The sequence below is a fragment of the Lepidochelys olivacea genome (genome assembly GCF_965140295.1).
Source record: "Lepidochelys olivacea isolate rLepOli2 genome assembly, chromosome: 2".
Lineage (NCBI taxonomy): Eukaryota > Metazoa > Chordata > Testudines > Cheloniidae > Lepidochelys > Lepidochelys olivacea.
Genome location: NC_140412.1, coordinates 92726790 through 92747329, shown reverse-complemented (window position 1 = coordinate 92747329; position 20540 = coordinate 92726790). Strand labels below are relative to the sequence as shown.

The 20540-nt window shown below is 43.0% G+C and overlaps 1 protein-coding gene across 2 annotated transcripts in view; it reads right to left on the bottom strand.

Annotated features, from left to right (window-relative positions):
* LDLRAD4 (low density lipoprotein receptor class A domain containing 4) overlaps positions 1–20540 on the bottom strand; it is a 435520-nt gene that overhangs the window by 231019 nt on the left and 183961 nt on the right. The window lies entirely within an intron of this gene.

Genomic DNA, 20540 nt, shown 5'->3' with positions numbered 1-20540 from the left:
TGTTGCAAGGATAGGTTCCTGGATTAGCGTTTTTATTGTGTGGTGTGTGGTTGCTGGTGAGTATTTGCTTCAGGTTGGGGGGCTGTCTGTAAGCAAGGACTGGCCAGTCTCCCAAGATCTGTGAGAGTGATGGGTCGTCCTTCAGGATAGGTTGTAGATCTTTGATGATGCGCTGGAGAGGTTTAGTTGAGGGCTAAAGGTGATGGCTAGTGGCGTTCTGTTATTTTCTTTGTTGGGACTGTCCTGTAGTAGGTAACTTCTGGGTACAAATCAGACGTCAAGAATTATAACATTCAAAAACCAGTCGGAGAACACTTCAATCTCTCTGGTCACTTGATTACAGATCTAAAAGTCGCAATATTACAACAAAAAAACTTCAAAAACAGACTCCAACGAGAGAGTCCCAGTGTTTAGAAGTGAATACTTTAAAAATAAAAATAAAACAAGTGATTTAACATCCAGGATTCCTTCTCAAGAGACGTCATCAGTCAGAGGTCTAGAGTGTTTATAAAAAAGAACATTGTGAGTTATATTTGGGCTTCATTATAAATCAAGCTTTTACACTGAATGCAGGAGACTAAGGCTTTGTCTATACTGGAAACCGAAAGACAAAACTTTTGTTTGAAAGTTTGAAAAAAGTTCCTCCCCAAACGACAAAAGTAGCCTTGTTTGAGGTCAGTTTCTGGAATGGATCCAACTCCTCCAAGGACATGTGCAATCGTACCCATGAGCCACTGGAAATCCCCCACCTTCTTTCTCGGATCATGATTTAGGTCTCCTCAGATATGAAAATAAAATCACTCTAATTTATTATTTAATAAAATAGATTTCACAAGTAGGACTGTCATCTTCCAAATCTCTGAGCACACAATCCTTCCTCTCACACAGAGAAAAGAATGTTCATTTCTGCTCTACAGTACTTTGATCACTAGAAATACAGGCCCTGCACTCAAACACTGATTATTCCAGACCTTTCCTTTTGTCAAACTCTTCCACAGTGTTTCCTGTAGAAGATATTATATGAAGATCATGGATAGACCTGAGCCAGGTCTACACTAGGAGCACTTTCCCTGTATTGCTGTACAACATCGGCAAAGTGCTCCTATGTGAACACAGCTTCTACCAGCAAAACTGTGTTTTTGCCAGTATAGCCTATTCTGGCCTCACACCAAACAAATAAGTTATACTGGGAAAACTGCATTTGCCAGTGTAAGTGAGCCTATACGAAGGGCTTTTGTCAGCACAGCTATGTCAAGCAGGGATCACACCTCCTTCCACCCCAACCAACATAGCTATGCCACCAAAAGTTTGTAGTGTAGACTTGACTCAGTCAGGCACCTTTGACCTCAAAGTTCATGCACTCAATCAAGCCTGTGGGTTCTAAATGCTAGATTTGTGAGGTGTGTCACACAATCTAACACACTTAAAATCTACATTTAAAAGTCTCATAGAAGTCTTTGCTTATCATGCATTAACTTTTAAACAGATCACACAACACAAATTACGCTAAAATATTTTTTACTGAGCCAGTTTTCCAAGATACAGCAACTGTTAAATTTTACTGGATTTTGAAAATCATTTCTGTTAAGGTCACATAAAAATGCATACTTAACTATATATACACAATATTTGGTTTCTGAAAATTCCCACACATCACTAGGAAACAAGCCATTGGTTCTGATGTGAAATCATATAATAATATTGGAATCAGTAATAACCTAATGAGATCAATATGCCTTGTTTGCAGTATGAAATGTAAACAAGGACTAGCTCAAACAGCAATTCTTTATACTCAGTTCTGGACAGTGTTCTTATTTAGAAGTGTGTGTGTTGTCTACATTAAATCATCCGTCACAACATACAAAATGAAAAGACATTGTGATGCATTAGATTCCCTTTTTGGGATGCCACCAGATGTACTGGGGTCCCACTGAGCCCACCTGTCCTACCAGCCTGGGTTTCCCTTACTCTGTGCTGCTGTGACAGGCTCTTACACCCCTTTCCAGCACACACACAGGCAGTGACACACCCAGCTCTAGAAGGGGAGGGATAGCTCAGTGGTTTGAGCATTGGCCTGCTAAACCCGGGGTTGTGAGTTCAATCCTTGAGGGGTCCATTTAGGGATCTGCGACAAAAATAAGGGATGGTACTTGGTTCTGCTGTGAAGGCAGGGGACTGGACTCGATAACCTTTCAGGGTCCCTTCCAGCTCTATGAGATAGGTATATCTCCATATTAAAAAAAAAAAAATCACAGAGTCTGCGATTAGCTCTCTGTGGGAGGGCTCAGCTAGGGGAATGCCCAGCTCTCCTGTGCACACAGCCTTTGGAATGTAAACCCAAAATTATATTATCTTGCGCTGCATAGAGATCTATATAGTGTAAGCTCATAAAAATCGCCCCCTCCCTCAGTGTGGAGGGAGATATGCACAGCTCTTTGTGCAATTCATAACGGGGGGGGGGGGAGCAAACTGGGTTTTCGAGTAAACAAAAAATAAGTTTATTAACTACAAAAGGTAAATTTTAAGTGATTATAAGGGATAGCAAACAGAACAAAGCAGATTACTCAGCAAATAAAACAAAACACGCAAACTAAGCTCAATACACTAAAGAAACAGGTTACAGATAGAAATTTTTCATCCTAAATGTTGTTTTAAGCAAGTTGCAGAGCTTCTGGAGCTCAGAGTTTAAGTTATTTTTCTTTACAGGCTAGACCCCGTCTCAGCCTGGACTTAGCTCTTGCCTTTCCCCAGCTTAGTTCCTTTGTTTCTTCAGGTGCTTTTAGCAGTTTTTCTTCTTGGGCCTGGAGGCAATGGAGAAGAGCCATGATTGACTCACTTTCCAGACTTAAATAGGATTTACAAAAGGCAGAAATCCTTTGTTTCCAGTGGAAAATACCAGCAGTGTCCAAGGTGGTACTCCGTACCAGGTGCCATTATCACATGTCCTTTCAGTGTTAAAGCAACCATGAGAAAAGGTTTATTTGTTACATCCATAGGAAGGAACTCCAGGAAGACCAGAGACCAGCATCCTCAAAGACCCATTTCATTGTCTTTCCTAATGGACCATTCAGGCTGACTGCCTACTGTCTGGTGGGCATTCCCCAAGTATCCACACAGTTGTAATTGTTACATAGTTAATATTCCTAACTTCAGATACAGAACTCTCACATGCATACAAATGGATGATTACATTCAGCAAATCATAACCTTTCCAATGATATCTTAGATGACCCATCTTGCATAAAACATATCTTAGTTATGCCATATTCATGTTATAACAATATTTTTATGAAGAACATGGGGTGCAGCATCAGAGACATATTTCAATTCCACACAGGAAACACTCCTTTCATATTATACTGCACTATATTTTCCAACTTCATTTTATGCTCTGACATTGTGCATGCAGAATGAGCAAGTTGCAAGAGAGATCTGACTGAATTCTACAGGTCTACTATTTACTGGGAGGCAGATTTGCCATGTTGGTAGCTGGTGAATGCCATTCGTGCTCTTTGTAATTGTAGAGGGAAATATGAGAAAACCTCTCCCCAGAGTTTATACTAACCTATTGGTATGACCAGCTATTCTAACAAACAAAAGTTGATACCTGTAGTTTAGACATCAATAACTTCTCCCTCCTTTACAGATAAATATAATCCAACATATATTATATTTAAAAAAACTTCCTTGACGGCTAATGCATAACTTTTCATGGCAATGGCATTAAGAGGCTACAGTTTATTTCATGGCTGAGATGACACAACTGTGGATAATTAAAGTGCAAGAAGTAATCTTGCAAGTTGAGGATGCTCTCATAATGAATGCGCAAACATGAGAGAGAGAGAAATGGATAGCATAAGATCACCTTGCTAAAAACTGGTCAGAACTACAACGTAACCTTACCTTACCTTTCTGAAGAAAAGAACTCTGTGTATTCTACTCTGTCAAGTGTTATTAGACTAGGAGGGTTTTGTAGTAGCAGAGCAGGGTACTGGAGACTGGAATCAGGACACCACAGTTCTGATTCCTATTTGTGGTTCTGCCACCAACTTATATGACACTAGGTAAGTCAATTCGTTAACTGTGGCTCAGGAAGGCCACCTTCAAAATGAGGATACTCCCTACCAACCTACCTACCTGCCAGAGTTATGAAGTTCAACTAAGGTTTGTAAAACATGTAGATATCCTCAGATGAAAGGTGCTAATAGTAGTGCAAATTATTATAATGCCTTAAACTGTTAGAAGAACTAGGAGTCATACATCATTTACTATTATTTTATTTCAGAGTAGCAGCCATGTTAGTCTGTATCCGTAAAAAGAACAGGAGTACTTGTGGCACCTTGGAGACTAACAAATTTATTAGAGCATAAGCTTGTGTGGGCTACAGCCCACCTCATCGGATACATAGAATGGAACATATAGTAAGAAGATATATACATATACATATATATATATATATATATACACACACACACACACACACACACACATACAGAGAAGGTGGAAGTTGCCATACAAACTGTAAGAGGCTAATTAATTAAGATAAGCTATTATAAGCAGGAGAAAAAAACTTTTGTAGTGATTATCAAAAGTTTTTTTCTCCTGCTGGTAGTAGCTCATCTTAATTAATTAGCCTCTTACAGTTTGTATGGCAACTTCCACCTTCTCTGTATGTATGTATATATATCTTCTTACTATATGTTCCACTCTATGTATCCGATGAAGTGGGCTGTAGCCCATGAAAGCTTATGCTCTAATAAATTTGTTAGTCTCTAAAGTGACACAAGTATTCCCATTATTTTATTATCTACAAGAATCCCTCCTTTGCCTGAATCCATTTCTGGTATCTGTACAGGCATCCTGGACGGAGACAAGCTACAAGGTCACTCCAGGCATTTCTATCAGAAGACAGCCTTTGAGGAGTCCTGTTTCAGTGGTTTCCGTTTCCAAGTTCCCTTCAGTCCAAAGATTCATCCACCTTAAAGTAAAACTAAACCTTTATTAAATCTCAGACTCATAATTGCTCTTGTCTTTACTTGTTCCAATTGTGTGCAAAATGTTCTATTTATGGTCTTCTATGAAAAAAAACAGTCATGTTAATCTGTACCAGAATTGCAATCTTGGCTGGGGGAGTTTTTTATTGATTATTTTAATTTCTTGAAACACATCTGGCACCTAGTGAAGAAACCAGGTGGAATGCTGTTCTACAAGAATAATCCACAACATTCTTTTTTCTTTCAGTTGCCTTACACAGTCAGGGCATGCCCCTATGCTCAACTGAAGTCATTGGCAAAGCTCCCACCGACTATAATCATGCAGGACCAATATCAGGGATGATTAGAAGTTCCTTATGCAAGTTTACAAGATTTTTCTCTCCCTAATGATAATTTCCCTAGCTACTTCAATTTAATTCATGTATTCAGATAAAGAAATGTCCTTACTTGTGCATGAGGCAAGCTCACACTAGAAATTGTAAAAATGGATAGCTGTTATGCACCCTTCTCCATATTACTATGTGACATGCTAGAGCCAGTTGTCCATGTACCTGTTGCCTTCCCACTCCTGAGACTGTAGAACTATGCCGGTCCAGGACATATATAATATCCAAAGAACTCTGGGATCCTTCAGGATGAAAGAAACTACGTATGCTTTAAATATATTACTAACTTATAGCAAGAGTAGGAAAGAATTACTTGGTCATTACTGCTTCTACCTACGCAACACTTTCAGAAAAGATCTTCAGTGAAGAACAATAAAAAGTTATTAGCCAGTGATAGAATTCAGCTTCAGTAATCAAGATAGTATCTTTTGTTTATTATTCTATTCCACAATATGACAGTGAGGGATAAATTTGGGAGACTTACAAAAGAGCAGTGGGCAGTAGCTCTTGACTTAAACTGCCACTTATAAATGAACAGTCATTATATTTTATTTCCAATTCCATCATTAGCATCAAAAGGTCAAGGGCTCAAATCCACTTTTATTTGACATTTTGCCCTCAATTCTGAACATTCTGGTGATAATATTTCTCTTCACAACCAGTTTTCAGTAGGCCAGGTGAGACTGTATCTTTACACAGGAACTGTCCATTTCTGTGACTGCACACCAGTGCTATCCCGACTGATATTCCCAAAGCTCCAACTGAGCAATATGCACAGAAGGCTGATGGAAAGGATTTTCCTCTCCAAGAGTCCTACTAACTCGTGCAGATATATTTGCTGAGCGTTAAGTATCCAGGTGCCTCTCCTAGTTCCCCTATTCCAGGAAAATGAGCAGGATAATTAAGCATGTCTAGAATTTACTGAGCTGGCAGATTCAGTATACAAGGAGAACAACTTCCACATTAAGCAAAATCCTGATGCATGCTGTATCATCTGCAGTGGCAAGAAGGAAGACTGTCTTCTTCACGTCAGCTTGCTCTCTGTCCCATCTCCAGCTGACGTGAAGAAGACAGTCTCCTTTTCCTTCTTTTCTTATGTCACAAAGACATTCCTCTTGTAGCACCACTAATGTAAAACTTTAAACAAATATAATACTGCCGTTAGCCCCTGATATCTTATGAAAGTGAGTTTCTATATCTTTTTAACAGAAAAAGCCATGCAAACAACATTTTTCTGGGCTAAGACCAATCTAAGTAGTAAATCAGCCTATCAAAAGTCTATCGCCCACTCATCTGGGACAAACAATTTTTTTGATGAGTCAGTAAAAGAATATTTTGGTAATTCTCAAGCACTATAGTAGAGGGAGGGTGAAGAATTTTTGTGCCTAGAGTAGTAAATTTTCATGGCAGTTTTGCAAGGCCAACAGGGAAATAAAACACATTATATACAAGTGTACTACAGAAACTATATTCACTCTGCTCAGCACACCCATGTAAAAAGTTTACATAAAATAAAAGCCGTGCAATTATTATTAACAATATTATTTGATAACATCATTGTGGATTATAATTTATTGGAGAGAGGCTGGAACTGAAATATGGAATCTAAATCCCCTTGAAATTTGCGGAAATTTTCAAACTGATCTAATTTTGCAGCTCAGACTCATCTCTAAAACTGACATTTCTAAATCTACTGCCGATGGATCTTTATGAAAACTGGGAAATTTAACATATGCTGTTCTTGCAACTCTAATTTCAGAGATTGTTTCCAGCCTGCTTAGATATTAATTCATTGTACCCCCATCCTCCCCATAAAAGATGTTACCATGGGAACAAGTATATTTTTTCATTATTAAACATGTCTTCTTAGGGGACTGTGGCAGGGGTGTATGTTCAATCAGTGGGTCTAGTGGTCAGGCCCTGCTGCTCCAGTATTTCTTTTAGTTTAGTGTGTTTGGGAACCCCTGAATGGGATTCAGCTGGGTCAGTTTCCTTGTTGGTAACCCCCTAGTCCTGCTGATGCCTGGGCTAGGTGTAGGGGAATCTGGTGTAGCGAGAGGTATTTTGTTCTCCTACCTGTGGGGTAATGTGACAAAGAAGGGGAGAAAAGACTCATAGCCAGACCTCCTTGGTAACAGCTTCTTCTCCTCCTGCCTCATGGTGGTGCTCCTTCTGGGAATGGCTTCTCTCCTCCCCCCTGCTGGAGCACTCTTTGTACTGCTCCTTTCCCCAGGAGCATGCTTGGCACTAGTGCCTGGGGTCCGAGCTTTCCTTTACTGCTCCAGCCTTTCTCTGCCTCAGCCTTAGTTTGGGGTTTGCAAACACCATCACAGGGACAAAGTGGCACAAGGGACTGAAAATGGGAGAGTCCTAGTCTGAACACGGACTTACTCACTTGTGAACAAAATACTTATATGTGACAGCTCTCTGGAGGTCTCAGTTCAGTTCCAGACAGAGTAACTTTACAAAATCATAGAGAAAGAGAGAGGGTATATGGTCTAACACTTCAAGCACAGGAATGGGAGTTAGGACTCCCCGACTCCCTTCCTATTTCTGCCATTAACCTGCTGCGTGGTCTCAGATAACTGTTTTTCCAGATTATCCATATGTAAAATAAGATGCAATATTACTGTCTGTACCTCAAAAGGTTAAGGCCTAACACAGACATGCAAAGCTCCTTGAGACTCTCTGACCTCAAGAGAAGTATATAAGTAATACTAATAAGTAATGACCATGATGACGGATTGAATAAAGCCTGTATTGAAGCATGGTTCAACGGTGAAACTCAAATATGTGTTTTTAGGATTTTGCCTACTAATAATAAATACATACCTCAAGTGTTCCATACTGCTGTCTAATGTTTTGGGAGCAGGTCAATAAATGTACAAATACGTTTTTGCTTCTGGCAGAGAGAATGAGACCCTCACTTTATTAAGTCTCCCAGACATAGGCCTGGCAGAATTCGATTTTTCTTCTAATTTTGACAATTGATGTCAATTTTTATTTTTAAGATTTTTTTTTATTTTTAACTTTTTATTTATAATTGCAGGAAATTAAAGAGTGGTTAGGGTTGGAGTTAGGAGTAGGGCAACGTGGACAGCGGGGCTTCAAGGGGCTCTCAGCACAGCTGAGGGGCCCAAGACACTGGGCTGCAAGATGTGTGGGATGCTGCGGTCCTGCCTCGGCAGAGCAGAGACCTCCGGCTAGGACTGCAAAGAAGAGACGAGCCCCCAGTCCCGGGGTGCTGCTGAACATTTACTGCCCAAGGACAGCTCCCACACTTCTGTCTGGTAACTGAGTGAGCGGGGCCATGACAGCGGGGCTTCAGAAGGCATCCTGCTCAGCTGTGGGGCCAGTGAGACCCGATTCTGCAGGCACAATGTGCGGGAAAGGCTATAGTTCTGGCAGGGCAGAGCAAAGACCTCTGACCAGGGCAACAAGGAAGCTGACAAGCTCTTAGTTCTGGGGAAAGCCACCCCACTGCCGAATGGCTACTGCCCAGGAACAAAGTCATTCAGCAGCAGAGCAGCCTCCCATGCAGCCAGGAAAGAGCTTGTTGTTGTCTTCTCTCCTCGCAGTCCTGGCTGGGGATCTCCGCTCTGCCGGGCCAGGACCGTAGCCTTCCCTGCACCTTGCATGAGTGGGTGTCACTGGCCCTGAGGCAGCAGAGGGAGGCCCCTGCAGCTCCACTGTCACAGGAATGAGGGAGTGGGTCTGTGGAGTCGCAAAGGGCTCCCTGCTTTGCCACAGAGCCAGTTACACCCAATCCCTGCAGGCACATGGGCAGGAGGCTTCCGACAACTGTTCCCAGTGAATTTTTTTCATCCATTTCCCTGTGTCATCTGAAACTGACATTTACCAACATTACTGATTTAAATCAAATCCAGCCCAGCCGGCCCATACAACACTTCCAGGTCCAATCTAGGAGCTTTACGGTTTTAACTTGACTATACCGACAATCGGCACTTCACTCTCAACTGCGTGAAATCCAGATACCATACTGACAGGACAAAGTTGCATTCAAAAGTCAGCAAACACCAAAATTAACGTTGGACATACAACCTTAATGCTGCTCTCTTGCACCTATGTATTATGAAAGAACTTCAGCTATGTGCTCAGATACTATTTCTCAAATAATATCTTACAAACTTTCTATAACATTAGAACATAAATATCTTGCAATTACTTTTTAAATGTATATTTAATTTGACAATGATACAGTATATTTTAATGACAATTTTTATACGGTAAGTTTTCTTGTCTCATAAGAAATGCATTTTAATAATCTTATCACTGCAATATGTCTCAAGTTGTTTTTCAGCAAAACACATGTACATAACTGTTAGAGAATATTTTGAATGGCTTGTTTGATCATATACCTTATGTAAAAGTTTATTTAGTAAGTGTTATTCTCAAACAGGATTCTTATTTTCTCTTTTTACTATTTAATGTACTTCAAAGCATTTTAAAAAGCTACTTTAACAATTGAGAATTTGTGTATAGAATTTACAATTACATAGTATTGTTTAAAAATTATCAACATATCAGGATATTTCTAATTAGGTAAACTGAAAAACAAATTTTTTACATGCATTGACAGAATATACTTTAACTGCTTTACGTCTTTTGAATAATTAAAAAACAAACTTAATTTAGAGTGAGTTAGGTTGGAAATTTATAGTTGCTGTTGGAGAAGACCAGGAATCAAATTGTGACTCAGAGTCACAATTCAGACCCTGGTTCTCTCTTTGTTCTAAGGAGAAGTAATCTTCACCAGGTAAAGGGTGGCAGCAGCAGATTCCTTCCCCCTCTGCACCACCTCAAGCTGCACCAGATGGCATACTGGGATGAGCAAAGTTAAGGCTCTTCATGTACCCCGTCTACCTTCACGGGAGGAGGTGTGATGTGACAGAGGCTGGTCTTCCCCCCTCCATCCTATGTGCTGTAACCCACAATGTGGGTAGCCTGCAAAGAAATACCCTTATATCCCCTTACTCATCAGAGCAGATACATCCCAAAAGCCATAATCTTTCCCGAAGTGACAGTGGTTTTTATCCAAAGGCTTTTATGTTCTGAATCCTGGTACCAGAGAATAAGTGAGAAGGTTTAGGGAAAGCTGAAATACTTGCAGGACTCCTTTGAGAGGAACCTCTCTCTCTCTTACTGTGTTGACTCACTTTCATCCTCTTTTGTTAGTCCTAAAAATGTTCAAGGACTCAGGATGTTGGAAATGTAAAGAACTTTAAAGGCTCAGGTCTCATCAGAGGAATTGGGAATCATGAGGAGGCCTCTATCTCTAAAGTCACAGGAGACTGACTGTAAATATTGCAAAGAAGGTATCAACATAGATTGGTTTCCAGAAGAAACTGATGGAGCTGTTCCCCCGGGGTGGGGGGTGGGAACATCTTTTAAAGGGCCAAATCCTGTATTTCTCTGCTACTGAAGCCAAGGTGATCTGCTTAAGGAATATCAGATCAAGCTACAAGTGGATAGTGGCATTGCAAATGATTGGCCACTTGTGTACCAGTGAGGTATGAAATCTGCAGCAGGAGGAGAGATTGGAATGGAATAAACTAAAAGGGCAAATCATAGGCTCAAATACCTTATCTGGTTGGCACCCTAATACATTTTGAGCTTAAGTCATTGGGTGGATCAGACAGCCCCATGAGCTAGAAACAGAGTGGGAAGGGACAACTCCTTCCTGAAAATGTTGAGGCTACTGAAATTTAAAAAAGGAACCTAGTCAATCAAAAGAGAAATAGCAAAATATAACTCCAGCTCAAGCTGTAAAAAAAGTGTGTATCCTCAGTTACAGCTTGATAACATTACAAACACAGGGACGTGTGGCTGGATTTCAAATATTTCACAGCAAAGGGAACTGCCCTTGTCAGTTATGAGGCTATGTGATGTGAACAGCTGGTCCAATGCATGAGATCAGACACACGGTTAAACTTCCAACATCACCAGAAGTCATTAAGTAAAATTGAATCAGCAAATACCTGTCTAACACAGAAAAAGTAAAACAGAATAAAATGGAGTAAAAATATATTGTATGTGGTCAAAAAAAATTATCTTGTAACTGCAGTCAGATAAAAGTGATCCAGGCTAGTGTAGTGAAATCTCTCCAAATTTCAGCATCTTGCTATATAAAGCAGTACCCGAGAATCATTTCATTTTGTAAGGAATCTGTTTGGGGCACAACAAGCTACTGGTGTTGCTATTAAAAAGAGAATGACAAAACTATGTCACAACTGTGTTCTGATGTCCAATTTTTCTATTGCTGTTAGTTTTGTTTGATCCTTTGTTAGTCTCCTCTCCTCTTTTTGTTTTTCTTTGGCTTTTCTTTTAATTTCTTATTTTAATATAAACCCTATTTGCTATTTTGAGTTTGTGGTTTCAGCTTTGTTTGGATTTTTCTGACATGCATACAAAAACTGACAGCTGAACTCAAATGACTTATCTGTTTTGAATACAGAAATCCAATTGAATCTATGCAGTTTTCATCTGTAAGTTCTTATGGATTCTACTTAAATTCTAAAAACTGACAGAAGGAGAGAAAGAAAAAAAATAAAAGAAGAGCAGTATTAACATTTAACAGAATTGCAGAATAAATGATAAATAACAGAGTGACAGGGAGGGAAGGAACTGGACTACTTCCTCATTTTACAAGAAATTATTTAGCCATCTAGGTCAACAGCGGTAGAAGGGTGTCACCAGCAATACATTAGAATACTTGTACAGCACTAGAGAATATATAACAAATGTCTTTCTCAATATGGGTTACAGCAGTGATGTATCTTTTTCCTTGTACCACAGCTGAATAAAATTCTTTTTAATCATGTAGCAGAACTTGAAACATTCCATTTAAAATGTACTAGACATATTTATGGAGTTGTATGCTTTTGGCAGATGCATCTAGCCAAAATAACTGCTTCTAACCATTGAGCAAGTCATATTAAAAATGGGTCTTCGTGTACTATTTATACGACTGCCTATATTGTGTACTATAAACAAACACTATTTATAAGGCAATAACATAGGAAATAACACATGTATTGGGTCTGACTTTAAAGAGAAACTTGTACGTAATACAAAAAATTAAATCACGACTCCTATTTTTAAAGAGAAGAAAAAAAGTGCTAAAAAAGACCAGAGCACTTTAAAAATTAGATGTCCAAATATACTAGATCATACAAGCGGCTTCTAATAGCACTTTTAAAATGCAAAACCTCCATTAAAATTCTCAAGATCTTTTTGTGAAAGGGATAAATTTACATGTAGTACAACAACTGTAAAAGACAGTTACTCACCTTTGTAACTGTTGTTCTTCAAGATGTGTTGCTCATATCCATTCCAATTAGGTGTGTGCGCGCCGCGTGCACGGCCATCAGATAATTTTTACCCTAACAACACCCAGTGGGTCGGCTGTGGAGCCCCCTGGAGTGGCGCCTTCATGGTGCTGGATATATACCCCAGCCGACTCAGCGCCCCCTCAGTTCCTTCTTGCCAGCTACTCCGACAGAGGGGAAGGAGGGCGGATTTGGAATGGATATGAGCAACACATCTCAAAGAACAACAGTTACAAAGGTGAGTAACCGTCGTTTCATCGAGTGCTTGCTTATATCGATTCCAATTAGGTGACTCCCAAGCCTTACCTAGGCGGTGGGGTCGGAGTGAAGTACCGTGGATTGCAGGACTGCTCTACCAAACGCTGCATCGTCTCTGGCTTGTTGGCATAGTGAGAGGTAAAAGTATGTACTGAAGACCAACTAGCAGCTCTGCAGATCTCCTGGACTGGGACCTGGGCCAGGAAAGCTGCCAACGAGGCATGGGCCCTTGTAGAGTGAGCGGTGAGGGGCGGGGTCGGAACACAGACCAGATCATAGCAAGCACAGATACAGGAAGTGATTCAAGAGGAGATCTGCTGGGATGAGACCGGGAGGCCCTTCATCCGTTCCACCACCGCGATGAAGAGCTGGGTCATTTTCCTGAACGGCTTTGTACGCTCAGCGTAGAAGGCCAGGGCCCTACGAACATCTAGGGAGTGTAGCCGTAGTTCCTGATGAGTAGCGTGCGGTTTTGGGTAAAAAAACGGGAGGAAAATGTCCTGGTTAATATGAAAGGTCAATACCACCTTGGGAAGAAAGGCTGGGTGAGGTCGTAGCTGCACCTTGTCCTTTTGGAAGATCGTGTTATGATGGTTCCGAGGTAAGAGCTCTGAGCTCGGATACACGCCTTGCCGATGTGATAGCGACAAGGAAAGCCATTTTCCAAGAGAGGTATAGGAGGGAACAGGTGGCCAAGGGCTCAAACAGGGCCCCCATAAGCCTGGAGAGGACCAGGTGCAGGTCCGATGTGGGGACTGGCTGTCACACCTGTTGGTAGACAGTTCAGGCCCTTAAGGAACCTACTGACTATGGGGTTGGCAAAGACAGATCGGCCATTCACTCCCGGGTGAAAAGCTGAAATGGCCACCAGGTGAACCCTGATGGATGATATCGCCAGGCCCTGCTGTTTCAGGCTCAGGTCATAGTCCAAAATGAGAGGCACGGATGCCTGGAGGGGGGGCGTGCTGCAGTGAGTGCACCAGCATGCACATCGCTTCCATTTAGCCATATATGTGGCCAGAGTGGAAGGTTTTCTGCTACCCAACAAAACCTGCTGTACCAAATGAGAACAGAGTAGCTCAGAGAGGCTCAGCCATGCAGAATCCACGCCATGAGGTGGAGGGATCGTAGTTAGGGGTGACAGAGGCGGCCATGATCCTGAGTGATCAGGTCCGGAAAAAGAGGCAGCGGAACCAGGGTGTCCACCGAGATCTCCAACAGCGTGGTGTACCAGTGCTGTCTGGGCCACGCCGGGGCGACCAGAATCAGTTGTAATCTGTCCCTGCGCACCTTGAGCAGGACCTTGTGTACAAGGGGAAACGGCAGGAAGGCGTAAAACAACCTGCTCATCCACGTGAGTAGGAAGGCGCCTGTGAAAGAGCCCGGGGAGCGGCCCTGAAGGGAGCAAAGACGCCAGGCATTTCCAGTTGCTGCGCGAGGCAAACAGGTCAACCTGGAGAAACACCCACTTTAGGAAGATGGAGTGGATGACATCGGGATGGAGCGACCACTTGTGGGATTGGAAGGACCTGCTGAGGTGGTCCACTAATGTGCTCTGGACCCCTCGGAGAAACGACGCCACCAGGTGAATGGAGTAGGCTATGCAGAATTCCCACATTCGAATGGCCTCTTGACAGAGGGGGGGAGGAACGAGCCCCCCCTTGCTTGTTGATGTAGAACATGGCCGTGGTGTTGTCTGTGAGGACCACCACGCAACGACCATGCAACTGCTCCCGGAAGGCTTGGCATGCAAGATGCACCGCCATCAGCTCCTGTACATTGATATGGAGAAAGAGATCGGACGGGGCCCATAGACCTTCTGTCTGGATGTCCCCAAGGTGGGCGCCCATCCCAGGGCTGACATGTCCGTGATGAGGAAGGCTGAGGGGTGTGGAAGGGGACTTCTCCGCATACTGCCCTTGGGTCTAACCACCACTGGAGGGAGGCCAGGACCCTGTCCGGAACAGTGACCACCAGGTTCAGGCTGTCTCAACCTGGGCGGTAGACCGATGCCATCCAGGCTTGAAGAGGGCAGAGCTGTAGTCTGGCACGTCTGGTCACGTATGTGCAGGAAGCCATGTGTCCTAGAAGTCTCAAGCACGCTCTTGCTGTCAAGGTTGGGAAGCTTTGAAGGCTCCTGATGAGGCCTGACAAAGCTTGGAAGCGAGCATCTGGAAGGAGGGCTCGAGCTCACACGGAGTCTAAGACCGCCCCGATAAATTCTATCCTCTGGGTCGGCTCTAGCATTGACTTTGCCACGTTGAGCAGGATGCCTAACCATTTAAACATGTCTGACGAATTGAAGGTGAGCCTGCACCTGCTCTTTGGTGCGCCCTCGGATGAGCCAGTCATCAAGATACGGATATACCTGTATCCGTCAACGATGAAGGAAGGCTGCCACTACCGCCATACGTTTGATGAACACCCGGGGGTCCGTGGAGGTGCCGAAGGGAAGGACCGTGAACTGATAATGTTCACGGTTGACAACAAAGCGGAGGAAGCATCTGTGAGCTGGATGAATCGCAATGTGGAGAAATATGCGTCCTTCATGTTGAGGGCGGCGTACCAGTCTCCAGGATCCAGGGAAGGTATAATGGTGCCCAAGGAGACCATGCAGAATTTCAAATTTACCATGAATTTGTTGAGTCCGCGCAAGTTCAGGATAGGCCAAAGTCCGCCCTTTGTCTTGGGGATTAGGAAGTAATGGGAGTACAACCCCCTGCCCCTTAGCTCCCTGGGAACCTCCTTGATCGCCTCCATGGCAAGGAGCAACTGCACCTTCTGGATAAGGAGTTGCTCGTGAGAGGGGTCCCTGAAGAGGGATGGGGAGCGGAGATGGGGGAGGAGAATGAAAATTGGAGAGAGTATCCCCTTTCCACCATGCAAAGAACACAACGGTCCATGGTTATGAGGGACCAGGCACGGTGGAAACAGGATAAACAATTCAAGAATGGGGTAGGATCCTGAGTAAGGTCCGGTACACCGTCCTCAGGCATCCCTTCAAAAGTTTTCTTTGGGACCTGCCGAGGGCTTGGAAGGACCTTGGGCCTGGCCAGATTGGTGGTTGGAGGGTTTTCTCCTGCCACCGCGCCCCCCGTCTCCTATAGAAGTCCTGCCTCAGCTGAGAGGAGGGTAGGAGCATTGAGGCTGCGGTTTAAATGGTTTCCACAGGGTAGATGGTGTGTGCATCCCCAGCGAACACATTAAGGCCCTACAGTCTTTGAGGCTTTGAAGCCTTCAGTCTGTCTTGTCTGAGAATAGGCCCTTTCCATCAAAGGGGAGATCCTGCAAAGTTTGCTGAAGCTCTGGTGGTAAGACAGAAGCTCACAGCCAAAAAATGTGCTTCATTGCTATTCCTGAAAAGAGGGTCCGAGTGGCAGAGCCCGCGGTGTCCAATGAGGCCTGCGAAGCGGTTCGCGCGACCGTTTTGCCCTCCTCTACCAAAGCCCCAAACTCTTTTCTGGACTCCGGAGGAACCAGTTCCTTGAACTTCATCATAGAGTTCCAAGAGTTAAAATTGTATCAGCTCAGGAGAGCCTCCTGGTTCGCAGTCCGGAGCTGGAGCCCCCCTGAGGAGTAGACTTTGCGCCCAAATAAATTGAGGCGCTCGACCTCTTTCAATTTAGATGCCGGAGCTTGCTGACCATGATGCTCCTTCTCATTTACTGAGGCCACCACTGGTGAACAGGGCTGTGGATGAGTGTAGAGAAGACATATCCTTTGGAGGGAACAAAATACTTCTGCTCCGCCCCCTTAGCAGAGGCGGGTGTTTGCCAGATTGTTCTGGCTGTGGTTTGAATGGTCCGGATAAGTGGTAAGGCCACCCTGGAAGGAGCCTCTGCGGACAAAATGTCAACCACAGGGTCCTCCACCTCAACTACCTCCTTTGCTTGCAGGTTCATGTTCCGTACCACCCTGCGCAAGAGTGCCTGGTGGGCGCGGAGGTCTATTGGGGTGGGGGGGCAGATATAGCAGTCCCTGCCACAGCCTCATCGGGTGAAGGATGGATGCCACAGGAGGGAGAGGATCATCCGGGGCCTCTTGCTGAGCTGTGCCCTGCTGCTCCAGTCCCGCAACCTCAGTGTTCGGGCCGGGAGCTGGAGGAAGAGGAGCTGGCACCTGTAAGGATGACGCCACCGTCTCCATGCCTCCGGGAGCAGGACGGTTGGCAGAGGCTTCAGGCACTCATGGCTCAGACAAGGCCGAGCGAGAAGCCTCAGAGGGAGCACCCTGGGCCTGGTGGTATGCCCAGGGTGTCCAAAAGGGCCACTGGGTGGACCCTTGAGTGGGCCCCTGTTCTTGCACCTGCCACTGATCCGCCCGTGAGCCCAGACAGCCGTCATCCGAGTGGTGGCGGTCTGAGAAGCGTGACCCTGCTTCAGACCGTGATGAGTGAGAGGCGGAATGCGATGGCCATGGTGGTGCTGAGCGGGTCTGCACCAAATCATGTTGATGAAACAAAGTTGATTGGTACCACGAAGCTGGAGATTGGTGCCAAGATGGAGAAGAACAGTGCCGTGACGCTGAGGAGCGGTGTCTGGACCTTGATTGGTGCTGGGACCTGGACCGGCACCTGGATCTGGACCTGGGTCTCAACGACGATGACTGGGTGTTACTAGGGTAAAAATTCTCCGATGGCCATGCACGCGGCACACGCACACCTAATTGGAATTGATATGAGCAAGCACTTGAAGAAGAAGTGACAATTACAAAGATTATATGCACTTACTGACTAAGACTCTTATTGACTTCAATAGGAGCTAGATGGAGTCCTTTGAAAATATAATCACAAGACAAGTTTTAAACCCCTTATGTTGATATGTACAATCTGCACCAGATTTATGGTCTTGAGTGTGGCTCACCTACGCTCCCAACTGAAAGTAAGATGCTTTAATGGGAGATACAGCTTAGAGCAAGAATGGAAGGAATGGTGGGAACACTGGGACTCATGCCTGCTGTGGAATTGAGTAAACACATCTTTAAGGAGATATCTTTTGCAGGGAAAGAAGGACAAGCTAATAGGGTGAAGAGGATATCTGCTTCTTTACACCCTTAGAATGACTAATAAGAACACACACACACACACACACACACAAAGCCCCCTAAAAGTTTCATGAAAGCAATTCATGTCCTGTGGTGATAGTTACTTCTGCAGATGTTCATCACTTGGCAATCTGAGGTGGTGCATGAGTTGCAGCTCTAGCGTGAAAAACCTGAATTAATTTTTTTTTATTTTTAACACCCAAAAGCCATAGATGCATAATGCCTTTAAAAAAATTAAAACATTAGCATCTGGACCAATAAAGATCAAGTTAGGAAGTCCACTAAGCACAAGTTTCTCCTCACTTTCAAAGTTCTCTCTACCCTCTTCTTCTGCTACTAGCTTTCCCATTCCCTGTACTCTGCCAACACATTCTTTTGTCTCTTTTACCCTCTTCAAAGTTTGTGTCATCTTCTTTTTAACCAGCCCATATACTTGGAACAGCCTATCAACTGATGTCTGCTCACCTTTTTCCCTCTTTTCCAAAGAACAGACCCCATCTATATCCATGAAGCATTTCAGCAGTAGACACTGTGCAACATTCCATGGTTGCTTCTGTGTTTTATACTTGACCTTCACGTTAGACAGTTAGCACTTTGGCGCAGGAGTCTGTTATCTATTTGGCATACTTCACCTCTTGTAAAAGTAACTATACACTAATGATGCAACATAAATAATCTCTCTCTCCTTTCTCTCTCGTCCTACATAAACTGAACTTTTGCCCCACTTCTATGACATGGTTTTCTCCAAGAAGATGGTAAACAGGATTAGTTTTTCCTAAGACCTTTAATCTTTGCTAAGGTGACAGCGAGGCATGATTCTGCCACTGTTACTCATTAGTACCTTACTTCAAAAGTATCCCCTTCGATTGAAAAAGGGCCTATTTGCAGAGTAAAGTTAGCAGATTCCTGTTCATACTTTGTAATGCACATATTTATAGTATTTATTCACAGCCCTTGTGAGGGGGCCTTAGAAATAAGTTTTAAAATGTTCCATGTGGTCCATGTGAAGAAAGCAACAAAAGCAATATGTTGCCTTGTCACTCACTTTATGCTGCAATCACTATTTTCAAAGATACTGGGTCCACATAGTAGCCTTATTTTAAACAAAATCAACTAATAAAGGGAATTAAACCACAAACCTGGTGAAATTATTTTACATTTCTAGAAAAATTTCCATCTGTTGGAGAAAGGAAGTGATGTTCATGCAAACAGCTTTATTTTCATGTCTCACTAAATTTTATTCCCACGTGGAATAAATTTTATTCTCAAAATTTATTGGCACCAGGACAAGTAATTCCATTCTCTAGTTAGCAATTAAATAATTGGTTTTTTTTTAAGCACTAAAAAAGTAATATACTAAATAACCCTTATGCAATCCTCCATCCCCAAATCACATTCTCCTCACAACCTAGATTTATGGATGACACAGCAGTTAATGCCAGTTAGGATTATTATAGGTATCTAAAAAATTGATCCTAGGAACAATAATCTTAACACCACAATCCAAACCACATGATATTCTATTTATTTACTACTGAATTCAATTATTGAATATTTATTTTTGCTTTTACTTCCACAATAAACCCGAAACCTCCCATCATCCCAGCCCGATATGCACACTCTTCTATCTTGTTGATTTAACAAGTACTCAAAGTTAAATTTCTTCTTCAACATTTCTGCCATATATCAATATACGTCCTTGAATTCCAAAACTGCAGAAAAGAATTAAGCCTATCCTATGAAATAGCTCATCTTTCAAACAAACAAACAACTATTGAGTGAGGGCTTTTTACCCTTCATAGGAGACAGGGTGAACAAGGATAAAAGTGAAAGAAAGTGGTGTGGTGATGCTGACCCAGATATTAAAAAAAATAGATTATTACTTGTGGTTAAGGCATTGGACTGGGACTCAGGAGATCTGGGGTTCAGTTTTCAGCTCTCCAAGACCTCCTGTCTAATCCTAGGCAAGTAATTTAATATCCCTCTGTGCATCATTTCCTCATTGGTAAACTTAGGATAATAATATTTCCTTCCTCCCAATTTTGATCTCCCTTCCTGTCTATTTTATCTATTTAGATTGTAAACTCTCAGACAAGGGCTGTCTTTTAGTATTTGCTTGTACGGAGGAAAGGGGCCCTGAAGTCAACTGGGTACCCTTGGAACTACTGCAATACAAACAACAACAATGGTACTCAGGAGATGGTGCTAACCCTTCCCATTTATATCATTAGATTGCATAGTATGGTTTTACAAATGCAGCACACTTGAGAGATTGTGCAAAACCGACTGAGAATTCATGCTGAATGACTTTTTCCACTCCCAGACTATAGAAATACTCTGAAAGATGCATCTTCTGGAGTCACACTTCCTGCTTTTAATGGTATAGTATACCCTGCTTTCTGCACCACACAGACAAGTGTATAATAGCTTCTAAAAACAATATTATGTTTGGCAAGAACGTTACATTCCTCCACAAAAGAAACCTATTTCTTTATAGGTACTACCAATCT